At 37.8% G+C, this 25,931-nt stretch overlaps 1 protein-coding gene across 4 annotated transcripts in view; it reads right to left on the reverse strand.

Moving 5' to 3' along the window:
• Window positions 1–25,931, reverse strand: part of Wac (WW domain containing adaptor with coiled-coil) — a 54,640-nt gene that overhangs the window by 23,974 nt on the left and 4,735 nt on the right. The gene's annotated exons all lie outside the window — the stretch shown is intronic.

Here is a 25,931-nt window from a genome sequence, read left to right on the forward strand (position 1 = left end):
GACTTTCTTAAAATAAAACAAAAAGGAAGGAAGGAAGGAAAGGAGGGAACCATACTGTCAAGAAAATGAAAAAGGAGCACGAAAACTCAAATGGTAACGAACAAGAGAACAGAGAACTTGCTGTTTGCAGTATTTTTCAAATATTCTGATTTTTTACAAATACCTAACTTTTTTAATACTCTTGAAAATTTTTAAAGCTAAAATAATGTCAAGTTTTTAAGAGTTTAAAATCCAAGGAAGTAATCTCTTTTCCAGCTGGTAAAGAAGAAATCAGATGTTTCCTCTTGTCAGGGCCAACTCTACCTAGAAGTTCTTAAAAGTAGAGTCTTAGCAATAATCTACTCATTCCAACAAACATACATGAACAGCTTCCCTACTCTTCTTTTAGGAAAGGCCAATGTAGAGAGGTGAGAACGTTGCTGAGTACAGAGGGCTTGTCATTCACACCCAAGGCAACAAACAGATTTAAGTGCTACCACTAGAGAAACAAGAGGCCAAACCACACAAATCTAAATATGAAAAAAACTGATCAGAAGCAGCTGATCTATTCAAAACTAGAACTGAAAAACGGGAAGGAGTACACTGCCAATCTTTCACTGGAGAGCAGAAACAGATAAACTTGGCCTGGAAATTAATATACATACATTGGGCACTAACAAACAGTAGCCAGCAACAGCTATGGCCAAGATTAATTTTTGGATATGGATCCTTGAATAAGTGAGCTATGAAAAGCCTAAAATCTTCAAAAAAGCTACCGATGTCACAAAAGATAGAAATAAGGATTACTGAAGCACTGGTATGATTAACCAAATAAACAAAAAAATAAATTTGCCCACAGGACTCAAAGTAGAGATGCCTGGTGGCTTTTTCATCTACTTATTATATTACACTTACTATCTTAGATGCTGTCAAACCATAAATAAATAAATAAATAAATAAATAAATAAATAAATAAATAAATAAATAAATCCCTCCAACAATACAATAAAATCAGAAACCAATTAAAATTAAGGCCAGAGCCGGAGAGAAGTAGGCAAATCTCTAAATTTCAAGGCAGCTACATAAACAGTACAATCTTGTCTCAACAGAATGTATTCACCAGGGAACTACATTCCTGAAAATTTTCCTAACTCTATCTACTACCAGGTCCTCATCATATCTAAGCTGTGTGCACAAAATACAGCTTGTGGTGAACATCAATTTCCCACTAAAGAGTCTAAATTGTTTATGGGCTAGGCAACAGTACAGGTAAAACTACTCCAATCTAGTTTAACATTTAAATCTAACTTGAGCTTGCAAGAGACAGCATTCCACAACCTACTATCAAAATCTGATGCTGGAAGAATAAAGGGTATTTTTCATGGGTTACTAGGTAGAAGACACTGGGAAGCATAGCCCTGTATTCCTCCACACTGCATCCCATGGCTCTTTCTACTCTAGGAAATCAACATCATGGTTAAGGAGCACAAACTAGATCCTGAGTCTTCAAAACACATCTATTACAATGGGCTGATGTTAAGGGCCCTATAACACTGGTTCTCACCCTTCCTAATGCTGCAGACCCTTCAATATAGTTCTTCACATTGTGGTGACTGCCAACCATAAAATTGTTTTCATTGCTACTTCATAACTAATTTTGTTATTGTTCTGAATCTTTAGGTAAATATCTTGTGTCTTCCAATGGTCTTAGGCGGCCACCCCTGTGAAAGGACTGTTTGACCCCTCCCCAAATGAGTCATAAACCATAGGCTGGGAACCACTGTACTAAGAGATTATTACAATTTTTATTACTAATTAATACACCAAGTTCTTAAGAGACTCTTAGATATATGCTAACATTGGCAGATAAATTACGTATCAGTACATGCCATTGGAATGTCTTCCTGCACTATTCATCAAGTTGTTGCTCCCATGGATTTTCAGACAATAATGGCAAAAACGAAGAAAAAAAACACTGCTATTGTCTGAAATGAACACCAAGGTAGACTAGATGCTCTGACATGTAGATGTTAATTTTCTTAAACAAAAAGCTATGTTTAAATCTACAGAAGGATCAAGTAAGAGGTTTGCTAAAGACACAATGGTTTAAGTCTATGGACACAGTATTTTCCACGTGATGTCTTGTAAAAGTAAAGACCCAAGAATCCATATGCTTTAGTGATTACCAGTGAAAACTCAAATACTGGCAAATATTCCAGTAATTTATAAGCTTACTCACTTAAAATATGTAAGTATTTCATAACTGGCAAGAGATTATCAGTTAGCTTTTAGGTCAAGTAATACTGATCTTTAGATGGCATGTCAAAAATCAAACACCATAAGCATCAATAACACTACACTAAGGATAAACTTAACAAAAGTAACTAATGAAAGCCGAAACTTAGCAAGGCAGTTGGAAGAATCTTAAGATTTTTAAAATTATTATGTATACAATGTTTTGTCTGCATGTACACCTGCATGCCAGAAGAGAACACTAGATCTCATTATAGATGGTTGTGAGCTACCATGTGGTTGCTAGGAATTGAACTCAGGACCTCTAGAAGAGTAACCAGTGCTCTTAACCTCTGAGCCATCTCTCCAGCCCCTGGAAAAAGACTTTTATGTGAGCTTTTCCCTTCTGCATATTGGCCTTTCCAACTCAAGTGATACAATATGCAGAAGAGCAGACTCCGATTCGACTTGAGTCCTACCTGAAAATAGTGCTGAGCACAGTTTTTTTTTTTTTAAATAAAATTCTGTATCTAATGCCATAATTAACTTATAGATCTTCAGGGTGAGAAGGAAAAACATTTTTTTCTTATTGAAACAAAGAATCAAGTGTTTGGGGAAATAACATGACCAAAAGCAAAAACCATACACAAAAGTTCAACTCAATTACAGCCAGAAACCCAGGATCTTTCACATGAAGAATGAGAGATAACATTTATGTGCAGAGATAATTTCAACGTTTCATCCAATTCAGCAAATAGAAATCAAGCTATTTATATGGTCTAGTGCCCTCTCTATGCTTCTAGCATATTACTAATAAAATTTCAGCTTTAAAGAAATATCGCAGGGCTGGAGAGATGGCTGAGTTGAAGAGCACTGGTTGTTCTTCCAAAGGTCCTGAGTTTAATTCCCATCACATGGTGAGCCACAGGGTAGCTCGTAACCTTTTACAATGTGATCTGGTGCCCTCTTCTGGCCTGCAGGCACACATGCAGGCAAAACACTGTATAAATAATAATAATCTTTAAAAAACTAAATATCGCCTCTCCCACTCCACATCTTTAGTAGGTAAGACTGGGTTCTATGTGAATCATACTTAAGCCAATTTAAAAAAAAAAAAATCAAACTAAGAACAGTAAAGCACCTTAAAGATTTCTACACTCTATACAGGGTAATTTTGTGAGTGGAGGTACAACACTTGCTGTTTATAATTTGAGTGAGTTACAGGAAAAGCAAAGTTATACCCTCTTAAATATTTACTCCAAGAAGCATAACATGGATATAACATGAATCTATACTGTTGTCTTGACTGTTCAGCAGCGGATTGACAGCTTTTGCTTTCTGCTATTTAAATGTTATTTAAATACTGATGCTTCATGCTTCTGCCTTGAAAAATTTCGACGCATGAGCCAGACCAACTTTTGGTTACACGGAAATTTACAAAATACTAAGCAGCTAACTAGTACAAACTAGACGCCAAACTGACAATGGACCAGAGGATGTCTTTTAAATGAGAATGGATAGATTAGAAAACAAATGAAGGGCTTCATATCACATCTTCATTAGAAGGTGTCTCTTCAATGAGGAGAACAAACAGATTATTACAAGACAGATTTGATTACCTTTGGGTCACTGGTAACTTTAAGGTAGCCAGCCACCAGTTAGTGAACGCTTGAAACAAAGGTCATGAATTGAACTTTATCATATATATGTGATATATATGTGTATGTATATATGATATGTATATATACACATACATACATATATTTACACTAGAATCAATCAAAAATTGCAAAATATTACACTGTCATTTCTCATCGATATTTTAGATATACTTAACTAAATAACATATGATAAATATATTTTAATTGCATAGCATCTGAATTGTAGATTATACAGATTGAGTGTACAACACATGCAAAAACTATGCCGTTTTTCTAGAAGGGGCAAGGAAGTAACAGAGAATGCTGAAACCAGCTAAAAGTACTGGCTTAGTAAGTGTGGCCACACTCTACAGTTAGCAACTGCTTGTTTCTTTTACTAGTGCTTTCTTTTATACCAACTGACAAACTCTCCACTATAGAGCACATATTAATTTAACCCCAAATATGCTCATTATACAGTTTGTTCTATATTATTACATAGGCACACTTGATTCACTCTGCACACCCCAATTATTTAATCTTTGAACAATTACATGAAGTTTTTTTTTTTTTTTTTTTTTTCAAAACTGGGTTTCTCTGTGTAGCATTGGTTGTCCTGGACTCGGTTTTGTAGACCAGGCTGGCCTTGAAATCACAGAGATCACCCTGCCTCTGCCACCTAAGTGCTGGGATTACAGGCCACAGCGCCCAGTTCATGCTGAAGTTTTGTTTTTTCAAATGTGCACTAGTGTTTTGCCAGCATGTATGTCTGTGTTAGGATGTCAGATCCCCTGCAGGTGGAGTTCCAGACACTTGTGAGCTGCTATGTTGTTGCTGGGAATTGAACCAGAGGCCTGGGGAAGAACAGCCAAGTGCTCTCAACCTCTGAGCCATCTCTCCAGCAATGTTGAAGTTCTTATGACAAACAGAATAAAAGACATCAATCATTTGCACAGCTTTGTCTAATTTCACAACACATGAAGGGGGAGAATTTTTCTAATTCAAGTCTATTGATAATCTGAGGCATTTTTCACATCAGTTTTCAACTGCTTAGCTCATTCTGACAGCCAGCTTTGGGAACTACAGGTCTGCTGTAACTATGAACTATCCTGAGGACCTTTTGAAGTCCTCAAAAGATGCTCAAGGTAGACCAAAGTCTAGAATTGTATTTTATTCTTACTTTTAGGAATCTGCACAGCAATGGTCTAGGCATATACTTTGCTATAAATTCTGACACTGGATTGTCCTCCATTTTGCTTACATTTTATTGTAAAAATAAGTGCAGCAACAAAATGCACCTCTGAGAACAGTAGCTCAAGAGCCTCAGAAGTTAAAAATTTTAAACTGCCATTAATCTATATGCATATACTGTAATTGCTCTATAACACACAACATTATCCAAGAAGAGATTCAGAGCTTTTATAAGCAAAATGAGAAGCAAATGTGGTACACTCAATGTTATTCCACACTAGAAACAAATAATTCTGCTTTAATTAACACACAGTAATGAATTCCTTCCCTTGAAAAATGTTTAAGTATCTGCATAACCTGCAGAACAATCTGATCAGAGAACAAAAACAGCAAAATTATGTCATTAGTAATAATTAACATTTTGATGCTGATAACACTGAGGGTTTTTTGAACACATGCACACGATCAACAAAGACGCCAGTATACAAATATTACAGTGGTTAAATTGCTAATAGAGAAAACCCAGAAGCAATCCATATGGTTGTGTACTGTGAAACTGAATGACAGGTATACAGGAATGCAGAAAGTCTTTGGATGCCAGGCAAATCTACAGGTGCTTCATGCTTAACAGGACAGACAGGCAAGATCCTCAGATCCACATGTGAATTATCCTGACATTTTCACCTTATTATTACACATACACAATAAACGTGAGAAAAAGCAAAGGCTAAGAAGTTGTCTGATCCAAGTAATGGCAACTGAAACCAAGGCTAAAAATCTAGTTCAAGCCACCGGCTCCACATGTTTGAAGGAAACGAGATATGTGATACTTGACATCTGGCCTCACCAAGCTGCTTTTACTCATGGGGTTCTGTCACAGCCTACAGAAGCATGGCTAAGCTAGGAAGCTTTTCCTGCTTCAACTGCAGTTGCCCAGGTGCTGGGAAGACAGGTTTAGACATCTCACTTTAAATAAAAATCTGAGGCCATTGGGATGGCCAGCAGGTAAAGGCAATGATTACCTGACCTTGATCCTCTAAGTAAACAGAATGGAAAGAGAGAATCAAACCCCAACGGGTTGTGTTCTAACCACTACACGAAAGGAAAACCGATGCAATCCACAGACACAAAATAAATATATATATAAAAAAACTTTAACCTCTGCATTTTCCTTATTCCTAAATCCAATAGACTTTTCACTTATACACGGTATCATTAAACAGGGCAAATATGTTGACAGGCCTAAGTTATCAGCTTACACAAAGCTAGGAAATGATGGACATCATTAAAACAAGTTTTTTTTTAATACTTTATGAGAATCTTCACAGGGACTCAAGTACTTATTTTTCACTTAACACACATACACACAGGAAGGGGGGTATCAAAAAGCCAAAGTTCACTCATGCTCCTCTCACTGCAGAACACACACCACAAGCCTCTGAGTTTCCGGCTCTGACACAATCCACTCACTGGCATAGGCTGACCTGCCCACAGTTTTCAGAGTGCTTCCCTCACTGAGCCTCCAAGAGATAATCTTCCTATGCACTCTTCTTGTTCCACCAGTAATGCCTCACTTTCCTGGGCTAATTTCCTTGAACTTAAATTTGAGGGCAAAACCCTAGCCTTCACTTCTTTAGGTACAAATGGTATTGACAAACTCCTTAAATCTGGTCACACCCTTCCTACCCATGGTTGTTTTAAAGAATAAATTCCAGTTCCTCAGCCAGCAGTAGTTTCACAATGGTGTGAAAGCAATATAAATTCAGCCTAGGTTATACTTCAAATACTTTCCTTTCCCAGGGTATGAGTACATGGTAGGATCTCTCATCAATCTGTAGACCCTAGTTAGCTGTATCACAACCCAGTTAGATACACTAAATCCATTTGACTTACCATATTTTACAGGATGATATCGGCAAGACTTACAACAGTAAAATTTAGTATCTGACTTTTAAAAATTCTCTGCTAACCCCTACGTTGTCTAAGCATGTATTTTTGCTGGCACTGGAAATAAATTAAGTCATGGCCAATGGTTTATCTCTCAGTTATATCATGCACTTCCTCCTGTCAGAAAACAGCAAAGATTCCATGCATGCAGAGTCAGAACAAGGTGGTTAGCAGAGGAAATCCAGAAAATAGAACAGAGCACACTGCTACTGGACTGAAGCCTACAGACCAAGAACACCCAGCTCTAGAGTGAGCTATCCTACTTGCTTGGCCCTTGAGAGAACTAGAAAAATGTGGCAGGTGAACCGGGGCCAGTGAACTGTTGGAAGGACGGAAGAGAAACAGTGGGTAAATCAGGCTGAGGGACACTGAAGAAGGCATCTGCCACTGTAAACTGGAATGACCTGGGCTTGACTGATGATGACTGTAGGTATTCTTGAGTTCTGGGAGCTAGAGGGTGTACCCTAAAGGACTAGGAGATGGGGAATGACACAGATAACACAGTGACATAAAAGCCCTATCCAGAGTAGTTAAGAGTGAGTATAAGCTATATATCTGTTTTTTATTTGATTATATAACACATTTCCATGGAAGAACTATGTTTATTAGACAAAGACCATTTCAACTTGAATAATCTTTATACTCCAATCATCCTTTCACAAAAACATAAAATCTTCTAAAATTTGAATGCATCCATAAAACATACCAAACAAACATTTTAAGAAGAAAGCTCCAGTTATCACACTCAATTTTAAAACTATGTAACAAAACTACAGTAATCTAATCAGTATGGCTCTGTTGCTAAGACATGTACAAAACAAACACACAAAAAAATCATGGACAATGCTACTGAGAATACATTAAAAGGAATGAACAATAAACATGAAATCTAAATATACAGAAGCAGAGGAAAGGAAGAAACTTAAGGCATTTTACAACATATACAAATAGGTTAAATACTTAAATGAAACTCCAAACTATTTGACTCTTCTAAAACAAGGTATATGGATGAATCTCACTGGCGTTGGTGCTAATTTTGAGTATGAACTGAGAACACAACAAAAAAATAAAAAATAAGTAGGATCACAGCACAAAAAAGCCTCTGTGCAGAGGAGCAGCAGATGCTGCCCTGCAAAATGGGAAAAATGACTTTGAGCCAAGTACTTGATAAGGTCTAAATATCTAAATCATGTGACAAATGTATTGAGGCCAGTAATGCAGACCAGAAGAACAAACACTGAGTGTTCTGTTTGTGCACTGCACCCTGCAGTATTTATAAGCACATAACCTGACTAACTACTGAAACCAGGAAACCGAGAAGGCCCTGAGGTAGGAGTGGGGTAGTAGGAGCTCTAGAAAGGGGGACGAAAGGAGGGGTTAGGGCAGGAAAAATGACACTAAAGATATTCGAAAAGACATAGGGGAAACGTCCTAAAAAGACACGTTTATGTACATACACAGAAAAAAACTACCCCACTTGTGATAATAGAAAAACCATAGATAGTAATAAAAAACACAGTGCCAGGCAAAGAGAACCTCGCCTAAGTTGTTGGTCAAAGGGTTTGAAGAAACTAGCAAAACAATTTGCCTCTGCCCCTCACCCTTGGTTGCCTCTCAGAAATTGAAGGCAAAAGGCTTTTGCTGAAGACACCACATACTTGTGACACAGCTCTTAAGAGGAATCAAGCTGGGACTGACTGGGGAGCCTCCTATTTTGAGGCCTAGTTCTCACAGTATCCAAAGGTGCTATACATGCTGCCAAGGAGGAAAAGTAAATAGCCCTACCAGTAGTGATGCCTATGAACCACAATCATGACCAGAAAAGTAAGATATTCCAAGGTGCAAAAGCAGCAAGTGTATCTTGGGGCAACCAACAACTGCCTAAGTGAATTTAATTAAGGCTCTCTCCAAAGAAAAATATTTATGCCTGTAAGTCCAGGCTATTACCCAGTGCTCACTTTCCAGACTTCAAGAAATCTTAATACAGAGCCAGTTTCCAAACCACTATACTGTCTATATGCACTCTAAATAGTTTATTCATATACCCAGAGGTAAACATAGATCCCATCCCTCCTCAACCATGGACCACTGCAGAAGAGGGAACAGAAACAAATTTAATTAGCTAGAGCTCCAGGGTTCCACTACAACAAACATGTCTTCTATGTCTGACAGAAAAGCTGCACTCCTCAATAAGACCTGCACAACACTAGATGACACGTCGGTATGGTTGGGAGAAGTCTCGCAAAGACCAATCCTATCTGAAGAGCTCGAAGGAATTTACGGTTCCTGAAAGCCTTCTCCAGGGAGGAGGCCAACAGGCCACACAGGCTATCCAACTGCAAACGAGCAGCCCTAAGCACATCACATACAAACCCCAAATAGATGGAGCATATGTACATGTGTGTCTATATATGTAACAACAAAGAGGTCATGAATTTGAAAGGGAGTCCAAGACATGGGAGTGTTAGAAGGGGGAGAGAAGGGCTGGAAATGAACAGTACTCATGAATAAGTCTCAAAAAGTGAAAAAAAGATGTAAAAAAAAAAAAATGGGAGAGAATGAAATACCTGGGAGGTTCTGAATACCTACAATATCTAAGAACTATCCACTTATATTATGCACTAACATCTAAAGAAAACCAAGTCAAATTATCTACACCTCATGTTCACGGAGGCAAAACGTATGGCCCTAAGTAGTCACTAATAACATGGTGCACATATACAAAGGAGTATTATTCACCTACCCCACAAAGGGAGATCCTGCCATTTGTACCAACACAAATGAACCTGGGGAACATTTTGCTATGTAAAGTAAGATAGAAAAAAAAAAAACAAAACTGTCTGACATACCACTTCTATGTAGAAACTTTAATTGAACTCATAGAACAGAAAAAAATGGAGGTAGGGCCAGGTTGGCAAGAGGGTGGCCAAAGAACACCAACTTTCATTTTGAACATGGTAACAAGCTCTGAGGGTCTAATGTAAGAACACAGTAATGAGTATACAAATTTGTCAACTATACAATTATCATTTATCAAATCATCACACTGGATATTTTCAAAGCATTCCAATTAAATATTCCAATTAAAACTTGGCCAATTGAATATTTAAAAACCGAGAGCTTTACTATAAATCTCTAATCTTTTGAAAAAAGGTAGAAACATTACAAACTTAGGACGTTTCCCACACAAGTTTTAAAAACAAAAAAACCATTATTAATTTAGCAGTCTTTTAAGACCATAAACACAGATTTGCTACAATCGACATGTAGGCAAGAAACAGTGCTAATGGAAAGTAGTTCAAAATCACTGACAAATACACGAAAGCTCCCCGTGAAACCCAAGTACTCAAAAGAGTATTTTCCAGAGAGTGGAGTTTGTGACAATTTTACAATACCATATATATCTGTCATTTGAATCAAAGTGTAACTCCAAGGTTCTCTTATGATTCAAGAGACAAAATGTCACTAAGAATTAAAAGGTAAACGAGCAAAGAACTCCAAATAAGTCCTAATTATATCTCATTAGAATTGCTTACAACAAGGAAAAAGAGAAGGATACAATCAGATCTCGGCATCTAGCGGTTCCCTATCTGAGGAATCGGCCATCAACCAATCAGAGTGCTAAAATATTGGGGGTAAGAGGAGCCTGTAAGATGGCTCAGCAGGTAAAGCTGCTTACCACATAATGTAGGTGCCTGAAATACAAAGTGGAAGGAGCAATCAGTACCCTAAATGCTGTCCTGAATACCACACATATACACCATACCATACTCCAATCATGCACATAAAACAAACATCTTTAAAACTAGGGAGTTACACAGAATACACATGCGGACTCTTCTTGCTACCATTTCCTCAACAGTACAGCACAGCACAGTGACTGCTTGCAGCATATCATACGGGATACCAACATTCTGCAGGTGATATGTATATGGTATCCTAGATACACTTTCTATAAAAGATCCACAGCAAATGTCCACCTGAGAAGGATACAGAACCAAAATCCCCATGAATACTACTTCTCTGGACTTTAACTTAATGTCTATCTCAGATTTCCCACCAATAACCACCACAGGATTAAATTCCTAATTCCTGAACTCTGTAATTCCTAGTCATGTAAGAGTACTAAGTAGTTTGCAAATTTGTGTGGAACATCATCATTACTCTTGGAAGCATGGTAAACCTGCATACATCAAGCGCCTACTTGCTCACAATTCTCCACATGCTTGGTCTTTAAGTAGGGGCATTTCTAGATAGCTAAGCAATCATAAACCAAGCTTTGAAAAAGAACATCACAATGCTACTGGCCACGGCAAAAATTAAAATAGATAGATAGATAGATAGATAGATAGATAGATAGATAGATAGATAGATAGATAGATAGATAGATAAAGTACAGGGCTGTGTCAAAAACACACACTGCAAAACTGACAAACCTAGGTCTCTGACTATATACATTAAATCCTCTGTGGAAAGGGTGACCATTTTTAAGTGCCTTGCAGAGAAAGGCTCTAGGGAAAGCAAGCCCTTGACTGTTCTGTTCCTGTCACAAACACAGTATGTGGTTAACACACCAGCCACTACTTTTCCTGATTACTGCATTCTAACACTCCAACACAGAAGTCTGAAATGACAACATATATCCCAAGTATTTTTTAAGGAACATAAAACACCACTTTAAGGCCAGATTCTGACTTACACTTTCCAAGGTCTACAAGGAGAGTGTGCCTAAAACCCTGGAAGTGAAGAGTAAAACCCCACAGACAGGAGAATCTAACAGGAGAGGGTCAAACAAGCTAAGTCTTGGGTTAGCCATAATAACACCTGGCGGGGAATGGTCTGATCCTTGTGTTTTGATGCCAATTATTCGGCCTTCAAGATCTTTTTACCGCCTGGATACACCTATTCTTGTTGTGTAAACCTGCCTAAGATATTCTACCTGATAGGTGGATTTAAAGGCCTAAAACCTAGGCAGGGCAGAATAGGGTAGGCATGGCTAAGGATCCTGGGCTTTGGGAAGAGAAGAATCTCAGGAGGAAGACAGAGAGGGACACAGGAAGAGAGGAGGAAAGGGGGACCCCACTATGGGTTAGTGTGGAGAAGGAACCATGTGGATCAGTAGGAAGAACTCCAATAATGGTATGGAAAGGCCCAAGTGAAGAATACAAGCAAGTATTTATGAGATTATAGGTGGAAGGTAGCCCAGATAAGGATAAATAAGGCAGATGACACTGGATGGGGGCTGGAGGTGAATGGTGAATTACTGACATAGCGTAAATGGAAACATCTACCCAGCCCAAGGTAAATGGGCAATTATAAAATGTAATAGGTGTTTTTATGTTAGTATTTGTGACAGCAGTTTAAATAATATCACAATAATTATAGGGCTAGTAATAAACATTATATAGTCCAACACCAATTTTATTTTCAACAACAGACAGCGATGAGGGTTTTTGATTTTACACAGTCTCTGGCCACATGTGACTATGCTGCTTCAAACAGGTCAGAGATACTCAGTAGATGCTACGAAGAAAGACAAAAACATCAAAGTCAAGACCTAAATTAGGTGGTGCATAGCTGTATAATCCATGAGGTGGTAGCTCATGGATCAGGCCAACCTCAGCTATACAGCCAGTTTGAGGTCAGCTAAGCAAAAGTATGTGAAGAACAATTCGTTAACCATTCATTCTCCCAAGCTACAGAGGCCTAAAACTTATACTAATCCTAGATATTTAAAAAAGCCATTTCTTAAATCAATGATGAAATTCAGCTTGTAATATTCACACCACATTTGCATTCTATTAAACATGGAAAGTTAACACACCTCTTCACTCAATCCTAAACGACACTTTAAGATGGTAAAATCTTAGGGGGCTTCAAGTAGTCAAAGGATGCAAAGGAAGAACAAGTTAGCATACTAATCTCAATCCTAAGTGATCAGCCCTAAACATATGTAAATAAGGGCAACATAATGGACTGTCTGTGTATAAAGCAAAGACAAACAGAATAAAGCACAAAATTGAAAAGGAAAAACAGAATAGAGATGAAAATAATGCAAATCCAGTGTACTTACTTATAACATGCTCAAACATTTTTTTTTTTCTTGAACTTTAATAAATGTAAAAAGATTTACATTTCTTTTTGGGCCAAAGAGATGATGCAGAACTTAAGACCACTTGCTGTTCTTGAAGAGAACATGTTTTCAATTCCCAACACCAATGTGGTTTGCGGCAGGCTATACCCTCATATACATAAATAAAAATCTAAAAATACATATGAAGACTGAAGGAGCTAGAGGAAGTAGCCACAAAAATGAAACAAGAACAGCCTTCTCATGTAAAAATCCTCAAAATAATTTATAAAAACTGTATGTTTTTAAATAATTTTTATATTACAGTAATTTTTTGTTGTGTACAAATGGATGCCAGAGGACAATTTGTGAGTCAGATACACTCACAATAAACATCCTAGAGTCTGAACTCAGGTCATCAAGCTTGGTGGCAAGTGCCTTCGCCCTCTGAACCATCCCACCATCCTAGTACTTCTGAAAACTCAACAGAAACAAAACTTAGTGTTTGATTAATACCCAGAATTTTTGAGGCTAAAGGTACTCACCTTTAATTAGCATACCAAGTAGTAGGATTCTTTATGATGTTTTTAAAATAAAACTTGTTTTTCAAGACCCACCCCCAAACACACATTCTTACCCTATGCATCTTTCCATCTCCAACAGACTTTTTTCTCCCTTTTCATGTCACAGGTATTCTTTTATGATCCTCCCAATCTCAAGTTTGAAGGCCTATTTTCCCTTTCTCCCTTACAGTTTCATGACCCACCTGTAGCCACCAGTCACTGATACAAATACATACAAAAAATGTTAAGATCTGGGAACTGAGGAGGAGATGGCTCAGCCAGAGAAGCGCTTGCTTTGTAATCCTAGTTCTACTCAAGGATCCATGTGAAAACAAAAAAGATGAGCATGGTATGGTGGTCTGAGTTTGTGGTCACACAGTGAGGAGGAACAAGCAAGCAGATGCTGGCCACCCAAGAAAATCTACTAGAATTCCAGGGAAGTGAGGAAGAAGAAAACATGTAGCATTTTACTTCCCGAGTCTGGGTTACTGTTTAGTGCTTCCACATTTAATCCACTTTCTTCTAAATCCACTTTCTTCCTTTTTTAAATGTCAGAATAAAACTCTACTGTGCACATAAAGCACGTATTTATGTTACCATTCATCAGTTGATCGTACACTGAAGCTGATTCCATTTCCGTATTATTTTAAACATAACATGAATAAACCTGGATGTACAATCTCTGTGGTAATATAAATGTAGTTCTCATCCTTTTTCAAAGTTTCTCTTTGAAGGAGTAAGACCATTACAGATAGCCACAACTAGTAAAAATACAGAGAACAACTGATCATGGGGTGCCAGCCCCAATTGGAATAAGTACAATGCTATCCACAAACTGAAGCTCAAGAAAAATCCAAAGATAGGGCAGAAAAGATTGTGAGAGTAGAACCAGGAAGTCTGCTGTAAGACTGTTTCCTAGAAATGAAAAGGAAACTATACACGTCTCAACAATATGGCTGCCTAACAGGACCTGAAAAATGACAACCCGACAGACATGATGAACTCTCATGGGTCCCACACCTCGAGTAAGTTCTCTCTGCTGCCCTGAACACATGCAAACAAGCAACACCAAATGGACTCAGCAGACTGTAGTTATATATTTATGTGCATGTATGTGTACACGGACAGATAAACATACATATAAATATAACCGTAATACTTAAAAGAAAAAGGACATGAATTTGAGTTGGGGTGACAGGTGGGCAATGTATGAAAGCTTAGAGGAAAAAGAGGGAGAAATGATTTTTTTTTTTTTTTTAACAGTGGAAGAATAAAATCCTTTGGATGCTAGCAGTCCAACAGCTGGATCTAGGTTTTGGAGGCTTTTTGGAGAAACCTCTGTTCTTGAAGATGAGTAGTAAATTTAACAGACAAGACAAATTAAAAGCCACACTAATAGACCTATTTACCGAAGTAATGTTATTCACAAATATTCATCTGTCTCTGCCTCTATAGTGCTGGGATTAGGAGTGCATCCCAAACAGACGATTGTCAGTCTTTCTGAAGTTTATCTGGCACTTAAGAGTAAAAATGAGCTCTGTCTACAACATTCTTAAGACTTTAAGCGTGCCTCAGGTGAAACTTAAAACCAGAGGTGACTGTGTCTATCATTCCCTATTTACCTAGTAAAAACACTAAATGAACATTTCCACAAAAACAAGAGAAACCAAAATATAACCAAGAAAATCACTATACTTCTGGCTGGGAATTATATTTAGCATGTGCTTGTGGGATACACAGAAAAACCCTGCAAAGCATATATTTAAGCAAGCTTCGTTTATCCTATACAACGTTCAAGTCACTGTTTAAAAAGGAGTTTTGTAATTATTAATTTCAATCTGGTTCTCTAGTTTTTAAATAATAATGAAGAGGTTATGTGTTCAGTCAAAATGCTAAAATCTAGCAAAGCTTTAACTTCCTCATTTTAATTAAGACCTGTCTAGTACTCTTTCCACTTGGTAGTCTTCACCTCCATACACACTGCCAAATTCAAGAGATCCTTCTCACAGATGGTAGAATTCTGGCAGTCTGAGTCCCCACTCTCAATACTGTGGACAGAGCATCCTCAGATAAGCATTCTCTCACTGAGTTAGATCTGCAACCCTTCAATGTTTTCTTCTTCACTGGTCATTCCTAACTGTGATAATCAGAGATGTACATTACAGACCCAAAGACTGTCTAATGAAGTCTTGCAAAACCCAAAGAGTATGCCATATGCTTGTCTTCTTCCACTGACACCAACAAAAATGATACTAAACGAAGAGCTAAATAGCTAACATATCAAAGAGGCAGGACTACTATAAAGAAAAACACTCAGCTTTAAAATGCATAATGTTTAGTCCTGATAACTGAATCTTCTAAGAATGTGGAATGTGTTTCATGTTAACATCACAAGAAAGAACTCTCTGCATAGGACACTAGCAGTGCAGATGTTAAAACCAACAACTGATAATCGGGACCCCATGAAACTAAACCCCTTCCATACACAAAAGATACCATCATTTCAGTGAAAAGAAAGCTTACAGAATGGGAGGGTCCAAAGACTTTACCATCTGACAGGAGAATCTAGAGATTGATTTACTAAATGATCCAGAGTTATATCACTCCCGTGAATAATCAAGACTATATACTACTACAGAGATAATATGCTCACTTATGTTCACTGTTCTACTCACAATAGCCAGGAAATGGAAAATACCTAGATGTCCACCAACTGATGAACAATGAAAATATGGTTTACACACACAATGGAGTTATTATTCACCTGGAAGAGAAAAATTAAATTACAAAATTGCCAATGGATGGTATTGAAAATTACCATTCTGAAGGAGGTACCTCAGTGTGAGAAAGACAAACAATGCATATTCTCTCACAGCAGATGCTAGGTAGCCTTCAGTGTTTACCTTTTAATCTGAAGTACCCAGAAGGCAGGGAACTAGAAAGGAATGTGGTGGGCTGAAGGGGATATCATGGAAAGGCAAAGAATGAAAGGGGAAAGACACTAAATACATCTAAAAATACCATATGGAAATCTATAGAAGCTTCCTAAAATATTTACATGTAAGTATACATACATAAATGTTTTATAATTAACATATGTTTACATACACAATGGATTATTCATCTAGCAAAGGAAAAAATCATGAAATTCCAAGTAAATGGGTGGTACTAGAAATTATCACTGAGGGAGGTCACAGAACTAGAAAGACAACACTGCTATGTTTTTGTGGATGTATCATTTGTGGATACCAGCTAGCTTAGTGGGTGGGTTTAATTGTAGACATTACTTTCCTCTCAAAACACAGCTTACCAAATAAAAAGCCCACTGACAAGTTATGAGTTACCTTTTTTGAGTTTTTGGTCAGTGGGGTCCATAAACAACACCATTCCTTGCCCTCCAAATATCACTGCTAAGACCCCCTATTGCTGAAGACACCCATGGCGCTCAGTTTTTAACTCTGTTTTACTGGTATTCCTTATTAAAGCCTCTCCCTTCCAACCCCCCACCCTAGGCAGGTGAGAAAGCTAGCAGGGAGAGGGGGCACAGACCCCTTTACTTCTCCCTCCTGTTTAGGGTCTTTTAGGGGCTGCACCAATCTCTGTCAACATGAGATGCCAACAAGCAGTGTGCTCTAAGCCTCTGCATTTAAATGTTTCTCTCGGGTGGTCTCCATGCCACCACAGTGACCATCACACCATCCTTCTCTGATTTTTCCAAACTACCACACGCCACCACCACACCTTTCTGGGCTCTCATATTTATATCCTCAGAGCCCTAGAACACGCCCTTCTCCATACTGCACAAGGCAGGCTGTCAAAAGCTGACAAAAGCCACACCCTGCAGAAGGCAATTATCAGCTATGGACAAACTAAAAGCACATCTAAATCCCATACTTGGGATTAAGACAAAAACATTGACATAACATGAGTTTTTAGAGAAACCAAAACTTCCACTATAGTCACCACATACTTTGTCATAGGACAGAGTAGTACCATGTGGAATCTTCATACCTACTGGCTAGCTTTCACTCTGTGCTGAAGAGGGGTGGGAAGTCTATTTACTTAACCAGCATGACCCCTATAGGCTACAATAATTACTAACCAGAAAGACACAACCACTGGTGCAATAGTGGCACAAATGTTACAGGAGTAACCAACTGTTTCTTAAAAATGGATTAATGCAGGACAGAACTCATACCTGACACTGTTAAGTTGGCATCCACACCCATAAAGGAAAACAACAACAAAAACCCCACAAAAGCAGTGGCTGCCTAGATCATAGCATCCTAGGATAACCTATTATTGTTTGTCTAAATACACACAGTATATTTAACTGCCACTCTAGGTTATCTTCATACCTATAGGTAAGTGCACTTAGCTCATCAGAAACCTACAACCATAGACAATAAAGAGACTGAAGCAGTCACCTCTACATGGTTTACCTTAATTACAAAACACTGCCACCAACGTTCTGGGATCAACTTGAAAGAGGAACAGAAACACTTCAAAAGTCAAAGGGAGCAGCTATCTATGGTGAAACAGTATTTGCTAGACATGCTATCAACACAGCACAAAAGCACACACGAATCCTCAGTGACTGGGAATGCACACACTAGATAGACCTGAACAAGAGCCAGCAAAATCCCCACATGAATGAGGAAAGAGCTCATGGGGCCCCAGTCCTATCTCAGAAGCTTTTGGCAAAGGATGGCTTCAGGAGAAAGAACTTTCTTTAGGGAAAGAGAGGGTGTGAAAAAGTACACATGCTCCATTTAGGAGATGGTTCTACCCTGCGCGCATACAAGTCAGTATCAAGTAAACTAGGAGTCTCAAATCACCCCATGATGTGGAGAGGAAAAAATAAGAGGCAGGGACACTAAGGGGGGGGGGGGGGGGCAGGTGACAAGGCAGTGTAATTAAGGGGTGGACTTGATCGAGATATATTATCTCCATGTATGATATCCTCAAAAACTAAGGAAGGGAGTAATATAAGGGCAACAAACCAAAACTTAAGTATCCATGAGTCAATAACCCTAAATTTCTCAACACGATTTTGGTCAATTATGAACCTAGGTAAGAGAAAAGCAACATGATATACATACAGCCATAGTATCTATGAATGTTTCTTAAACTTGTAAGACTGCTTTCTTTTTTAAGGTTACACAAGAAAATACTGGAAAAGTCAGTGCGCATATTTTTCAGAAGCGAGCACTGTTACATTAATATTCAAAAAGGAAAGAATGAAGAGCCACAAATACCTTGATGGTAAAGGAGGATGTCACCAGTTCTCCCTTCTCCCAAAAACCCAATTGAGATACAACCTAATTCACTGAAATACAACCTAATTCCTGTCTCATCCTGTCTCACCAAGGACAGGCCTAACTACTGAAACCAGTGAATTCAATGACCATACTGTGTAACAGAAAGCAAGTCAGTTTACCATGTTTCAGGTGAAAACTCAGATTTGACTCAAGGCTTTATCTGCCAAGTGGTTTTGCAACATAAATTAGTGAAATCAATCTGTAAGACTTTTAAACATTAAGCTGTTGCTGAATACAGACAGCTTTCATGCTTTCAATGGGTTTACTTTCAAAAGTCAATTTATTTAAAAAATATGAAAAGGATGAAGCTTGCCAATGTCATACTGGTATTCTCATTTTTCCTGACTCAAAGGGACTTTCAGTTAATATTAGAGGTAGTGGTGCACACTTAAAATCCCAGTACTTTGATATGGAAGAAGGATCAGGAGTTCAAGAAGACACACAGTGAGTTCAAGGTTTGCCTGGGCTGAGAGTCTGTCTCAAAATACTAAACAAACAAACCAACTAAAACCAGCTATAATGTAAAGCAGAGACAGGATCAAAGAAGGTTTCCTACAATGGAAACAGCAAAAACCACTATGGATCTGGAGTAACAGCTCAGCAGTTAAAAGCACTGGTTACTTTTCTAGGGGACCTGGTTTTGATTCCCAGCACCCACACAGCAGCTCACAACCACCTTTAAATCCAGTTGCAGAGAATCAAACATCCTCTACTGGCCTCCTCTTCTATACCACCAGTTATGTGGTACACAGACATACACATAGGCAAAGGAAAACAAACAAACAACAACAAATAGCTACTATCTTCTTAACCAAGTGAGGCAAGAGTTGCAACATGGCAGTTCGGGGTACAGAAAGATAACAGTATAAAAGCATGTACCAGGAGTACATACACAGTTTTACTCAGCTGCATGAGAGACAAAGGGAAGGGTGACAGAAAAGGCAAAAGCATATCAAGCAGTGGGAATGACTTCATGGCCTGACAGAACTGTTAGGACACTGTTGGACTCTTATTATCAGTATCCAGTCTCTTGCTTCCCTCACTGCTAACCGAGGGCCCATCATTCACAGCAAACACCAAGCTGATACTAAACATCAAGCTGGCTAATAGATCTACTGCTGTGACAAACAAGGCACTGAGTTTTCCAACAAGGAGCACAACCTGTTCTCAACGTCCTAAAAGGATACAGTCTAGGACTGTAGGGAAACTCCGTTTGCACTTGTCAGGTCCTTCCTAGTACGCTGCCATTGTTCTAGAAAACTAGTAACAGCCTCACTTAACATAAACACACATAATGTCTAGATATTTTCGTAAGTAAACTGAACTCAAGAACTATAACTTCCAACTGAGAGTGTACCAGTAGGAGACATCCACCCCAATGATTATCTACATTTAATAGCAGATTGTGCATTGCATCAATGCACAATCAATTAATTTAGATGTACAGTAGGAGAGAAAATAACTTGGAGATAAATGCTGTTTTACTGGGCACACACCTACAATCCCAGCACTTGGAAGACAGAAGGATTACCCTAAGTGTAAGAGCAGCCTGGTCTACATAGATGAATTCCAGGAAAGCTACCCAGCTAAACTAGCTCAAAAATATCAACTCATTAATTAAAAAAATTTAAGCCAGAATAAATGTAGTTTAGACAAAGTATTTTTTAGGCTTTGATGACAAAACACTTCCTGATATGCAGTCTCATTACTATCCACAAAAAACTTTTGAGTTTGTTGTTTTATGTATTCTCAAAGATAGAATACACAAAACAAGATATGCCTTAAAAACTGAGAAATGAAATCTAACTGCACAATTATGAGGAAACCTACAAACAAGTAAAAATTAATACAGAAGATCTTAAGCAAAAGATTTGATCTATTTACTGAAATCATAGCAACAAAAAATATTTTCAAACATCAGACAAATTATTTCTAAGGAAGGGTATAGCTCAAAATGGTAGAGCAACTACCTGGCATGAGGCCTTGCCTGGGTTTCATTCCCAACACAAAAAGTATCTAGAAAAATAGGGGATCTATGATATGCAAAGAATCGTAATTGAAAACACCAGTAAAGCACAACAGAAAGAAAATAATGATTTAGAACTAATTTATGTAGACATAGGCATAAAGGGCAAATAAAACTAATTCATGTAGCCATGGGACAAAAAGGAAAAAAACAAACAGAAATCACATAGATCTCAATGGGAAAGATTACTCTTGAACTCTGAATCAAAACCCATACAACATGAACAAAGGAACAACATTTTCACATTTTACATGTTTCGATAAGCTTACGTGGAGAGCCAGACAAGGTCACTGTAGTCCACTAAAGACCGTGTGTCTCTAAATAAGTCAGGCCCAAATGATTTTTGGCAACGTATGTTAATTCTATGTTTTCAAAGTACAGGCAATACTGGCATTTAGTAGTCATATAAAAAAGATTTCAGCCAGGTCCGGTAAGCACACACCTTTAATCCCAGCACTTGGAGGAAGAGGCAAGGGGATCTTTGAGTCTAAAGCCAGCTTGCTCTACAGAGCAAACTCCATGCCAGCCAAGGATATGTATTAAGACTTTTGTCTCCAAAAAACATCTAACTAAATTCATGGCCAGGCCTGGTGGTGTAAGCCTTCATTCCCAGCACTTGGGAGGCAGAGGCAAGAGGATCTGTCTGTGAGTTCAAGGCCAGCCTTGTCTATTATTGCAACTTTGAGGACAGCCAGACTACAAAAAGAGAAACTCTCCCCAAAAGAACAAAACAAAAAGATGTCTCTTATCATTACACCAAAATAGTAACGTTTTTTATCACTCAATCCTCAAGGGTCTTTACAATTCAAGTGTCTCCAAACAGGCACAGCCTTTTATGGCATTGATAAAGACTGAAAATTATTCTTGTAAGTCACAAATATTGAATAAAAATATTTTATGCATCCTTTCCTCATAATAAGCAAAAATCCCGAGATCATACTTTGAAAATACTGCTTATTTTTGCCAGAATAGAGTTCTATGAGAACTTTTCAAAAAACGTTGTCATACAAATTAAGAACTTAAAAAAATTGTAAAAATCTAGGCTTATGTTAATTTATCAACCACACATATCCTAAGTATTCTTTGACTACTAATAATGTTTTTGAAAGTTTATCTGTTTGTATGCTGTGTGTGTGCATGTGTATATGTCTCTGTGTGATGTGAGTGCAGGCACATGCCACACCTTAAGTGTACCAGTCAACGGACACCTTTCAGAACTTGGTTCTCTCTGCCACAGGTCTCTAGGATCAAGCTTGTTGTTGGGCTTACACTCAAGTGTTTGACTTGATGTGTCATCTCAGTGTCGCACAAATACACATAAACAAACTTTATAAAACAATTGCTGGCACCTAAATTAGTGTAAATATACTAACTTGTGTAACTGTTTTTCAAACATAGAACTAACTCAGGTTTACTACTGAACTATCTTAGGTCAACTTCAAGAGTGGGGAGATTTTAGTGTTTAAAATAATTTTATCTAAAGCAACAGTGGCAACAATTACCCAAATTTAGTATATCCACTGGTCTATGAAGTTGCTAACACCATTTAGAAATTCCCTACTGCCAGACACTGTTTGGATCCCTCTGCCACAGACATTATGTGGGCTCCTGAAGATGCATACAAACTTTAATACTATCCATTCACACAGGAAGGTGACCCAGAAGTCCTTAAGATAGAATATGTGTTCTACAAATAACCACTCTGTGCAGATTCCTCCTGATGCCATGAGTTAGAAACTCTAGAATTACAGATTACAAACACATATATTAAACCAGTTTTATTTACAATTTCATTTTCTAGGCTCCATCTCGTAACTGCTGTGATTCAGAGAAATTCAGATGTTATTAAATAAGCTGTAGCAAGCTCTTCTTGCAATCCTGACAAGGAGCCAAATCTGGTTACCATTACTCCACACTCATCTCACTGAGTTTTTATGTTTAAACCCTCTTATCAATCAGGACCCCATATTTGCAAATGGCACACAATAGACGTGAACAATTGCCCTCAGTCTCTGCAGCCTGTTATATAAGCTCTCCATTTACTCAACTACCTAGCACCCTCCTTTTAACTCTAAAAGAAGCAGTACAGCGCTCTTTGTATTTGCACTGACTTGTAACTATTCAGGAGTTCATGGCTTAGAACTCCAGCACAGATGCTGGCAGGAAACCAGCCATGAGAGAGAAGCCAGGTAGGGCATACAAGACCTCGTCTTCAAGAAACAAACAAAATCCAAGAGCCCATTCAGGATAGTAAGAACAGGCCTAAGAATTTCAAGTCACTAAAAACCTCTTAAGCCTCAGAGTGGCAGGAACTAAGTAGCACTTTAACTACATCACTCTACTTCATGTATGGGACATAATAACTACAAAGGAAAAAGAAAAAAGACACCACTCTGAGGTTCTTGTAGAACCACCATAGAAAGTGGCAATGAGCACAAAATATATTCTAGATACTAGGAAGGGCTTCAGCTCAAATATAATCTGAGGGCAGAAATAAAGTTTTATGTACACGGAAGACTGACTTTAGCTTGCTGCCATCAACAGCAGGGCCTGAAGGTTTTGATTAATTTCATCAGTAAACCAGACACACAACAAATTGATTTCAGAGAGTGGCTATGTGATCAGATGAGAATGCAAAAGGTCTCTGCAACTATAAGGTGTCACAGACACCCTTAAGAAGAACTCAACACATGAAATACCATTGCTCTGACATGACAGTGTTACGCCACTTGTTACAGTGTCTGTCTCAAAGGCACACCATCACTTGAGCATCAGTCAACTGGTATGCTACCCCAAAACCATACTGCATACACACACAGAAGAGTTGTTTTCAGCAAATACAACATCATTAACTTTTCTATAACTTAAAAAGCGGAAGCCCTCAGTTTGTTACATCATTTTTTCTTTTCTTTTTTGTCATCCAGCTAAGTAGAAATGTTTAAGACTGTCTTAAATGCTGGGTGTGGTGGTGCATGCATCTAATCTCAGCACTCACAGAGGCAAGCAGATCTCTGTGAGTTCAAGGCTAGTTCTGGTCTACAAAGTTAGTCCCGGACAGCCAAAGAGCTGTTACAAAGAGAAACCCTGTCTCAAACAAACAAACAAAAAACATAAAACAAAACTGTCTTTTAAACAGTCAAAGTGGCCATACAAATGTTTGTATTATAAAATAGAACATGAAAAGAAGCTTTGTGACAATGACTTGTAATAACTGCTTATCAAGATTTACAAGTACACATGCTTAAACTGTGAGCATGCCTGGGTGTTTTCTAAAATTAAGGGAAAAGTAACAGAGTTGAAACATAAAACATTAAGATTACAGCACTCCAGGAGGCATAGGCAATCAGATCTCTCTGAGTTCAAGGTCTGCCTGGTCTATAAAGCGAGATCAGGACATCCAAGGCTACAAAGAAAAACCCTGTCTCAAAAAAAAAAAAAAAAAAATGAAAAAAATTTCGGATTGCCGAGATTCTATACAATTGTGAAAAGTATAGGCAAGAAGATCAAGAATTCAAGGCTAGCACTGGCCAAAGATCAAAAGATAAACGCAGTTAGGGATGAGCTGGTGAAAAAAAATTAGAAAGGTGGAAGGGCTCGCTACTAAGCCTGGACTGAGTTTGGATACCCAGGCTCCATATGATAGGAAAGAAAAAAACTTCAGACTTCCTTATATGCTCCCTACACACATATGTAAATTAAAAAATAAAGAAAAAAAGCATTAGAGATGTTGAGGCAGGATGATCAAGATGGGATTAAAGCCACTATAATGAAACCCTGTGCCACCAAAAACAAAAAACAAAAGTCAGATTGCTCATCTTTCAACCTTACTGTGTTGATCACAAAATATTTCCTGTGTTTTTTTGACTCACCTAGGAGGATTTTTGTCACCTAGAGTATTTTTGTCTACGTTATTATAAAGCAGTTCTTTAAAAAAAAAAAAAATCTACTTGTCTTCATTAACCAAAACTGCCTATCATTCATCAATCAATTTATTAAAATGCAAATATTAGCCTATCAAGTTCTATACTAAGTCACTTTGTAAAAAAGAAAAGTAAGAAGTTTTATTCTTAAGTGGGAGATAGTTTCTTCCTAGAGAAACTTTTGGTATGATATAAAGTGGAAACATCTTTTTAAACAGAAAACACTAGCATGTGACAAATTGTCCTAGAGATATACACATGCGCTGTAGTAGTATTGTGTCCAGCACCAACTTTGATAGTACAAACTAGGTAAAAACTAACCACTCAGGAAAGCTTAAAGAAGGCATCAGGAGGATGAAAGCCAAGTTTTAAGCTAATTCATCCCACATCAAATACTCCTGAGTTTAGAACTTACCAGCACACATATGATTTCCAGACTCACCTATCATTAGTTTTATTTCCTTTTTTGTAGAATTGTAAAAACAGAGATGGTACTTGTGCTACTTTCCAATGTCAACACGAGAGTCAAGAACAACTCAGAACTTTCTATTATCAATGCAAAATCCTGTTTAAAATGTACCCTGATTAACACAGGGCCACTCTGAATACTATATTTTATAAAAATATCTGGACATCATTAAGTTACATCTAGAAAACTGCAATTTATTTCCACTGATCTGTATGATTAATTTTTCAAGATATTAGTGTGTTACCCACAATGTTCAGTACCTTTTGAGGTTTGGGGTGTCTCTTTATAGACTTTAACAGCTGAGCATATATTATCCAAAAGGCTTTTCAAAATTTTGACAGGCTTTCAGACTTTCTGATGAGGTATGCTCAACATACACAGAGAATGTATTATGAGAACATTTCTAGAACTGATGGGATAAAAATCATAGGTAGAGACTTTAAATCCTTAGAAGCAATACTTACTGTCTAAAAAACGCATTTTTCCTTTCTACCAAAACCAATTCCCAACTTTAAGAAGATACGTAATTTACTAAATTCCCACAAATTCAGGAACCAATATAGTCAATTCAGA

This window comes from Psammomys obesus, unplaced genomic scaffold, assembly GCF_907164565.1.
Source record: "Psammomys obesus unplaced genomic scaffold, mPsaObe1.curated_primary_1811, whole genome shotgun sequence".
Taxonomy (NCBI): domain Eukaryota; kingdom Metazoa; phylum Chordata; class Mammalia; order Rodentia; family Muridae; genus Psammomys; species Psammomys obesus.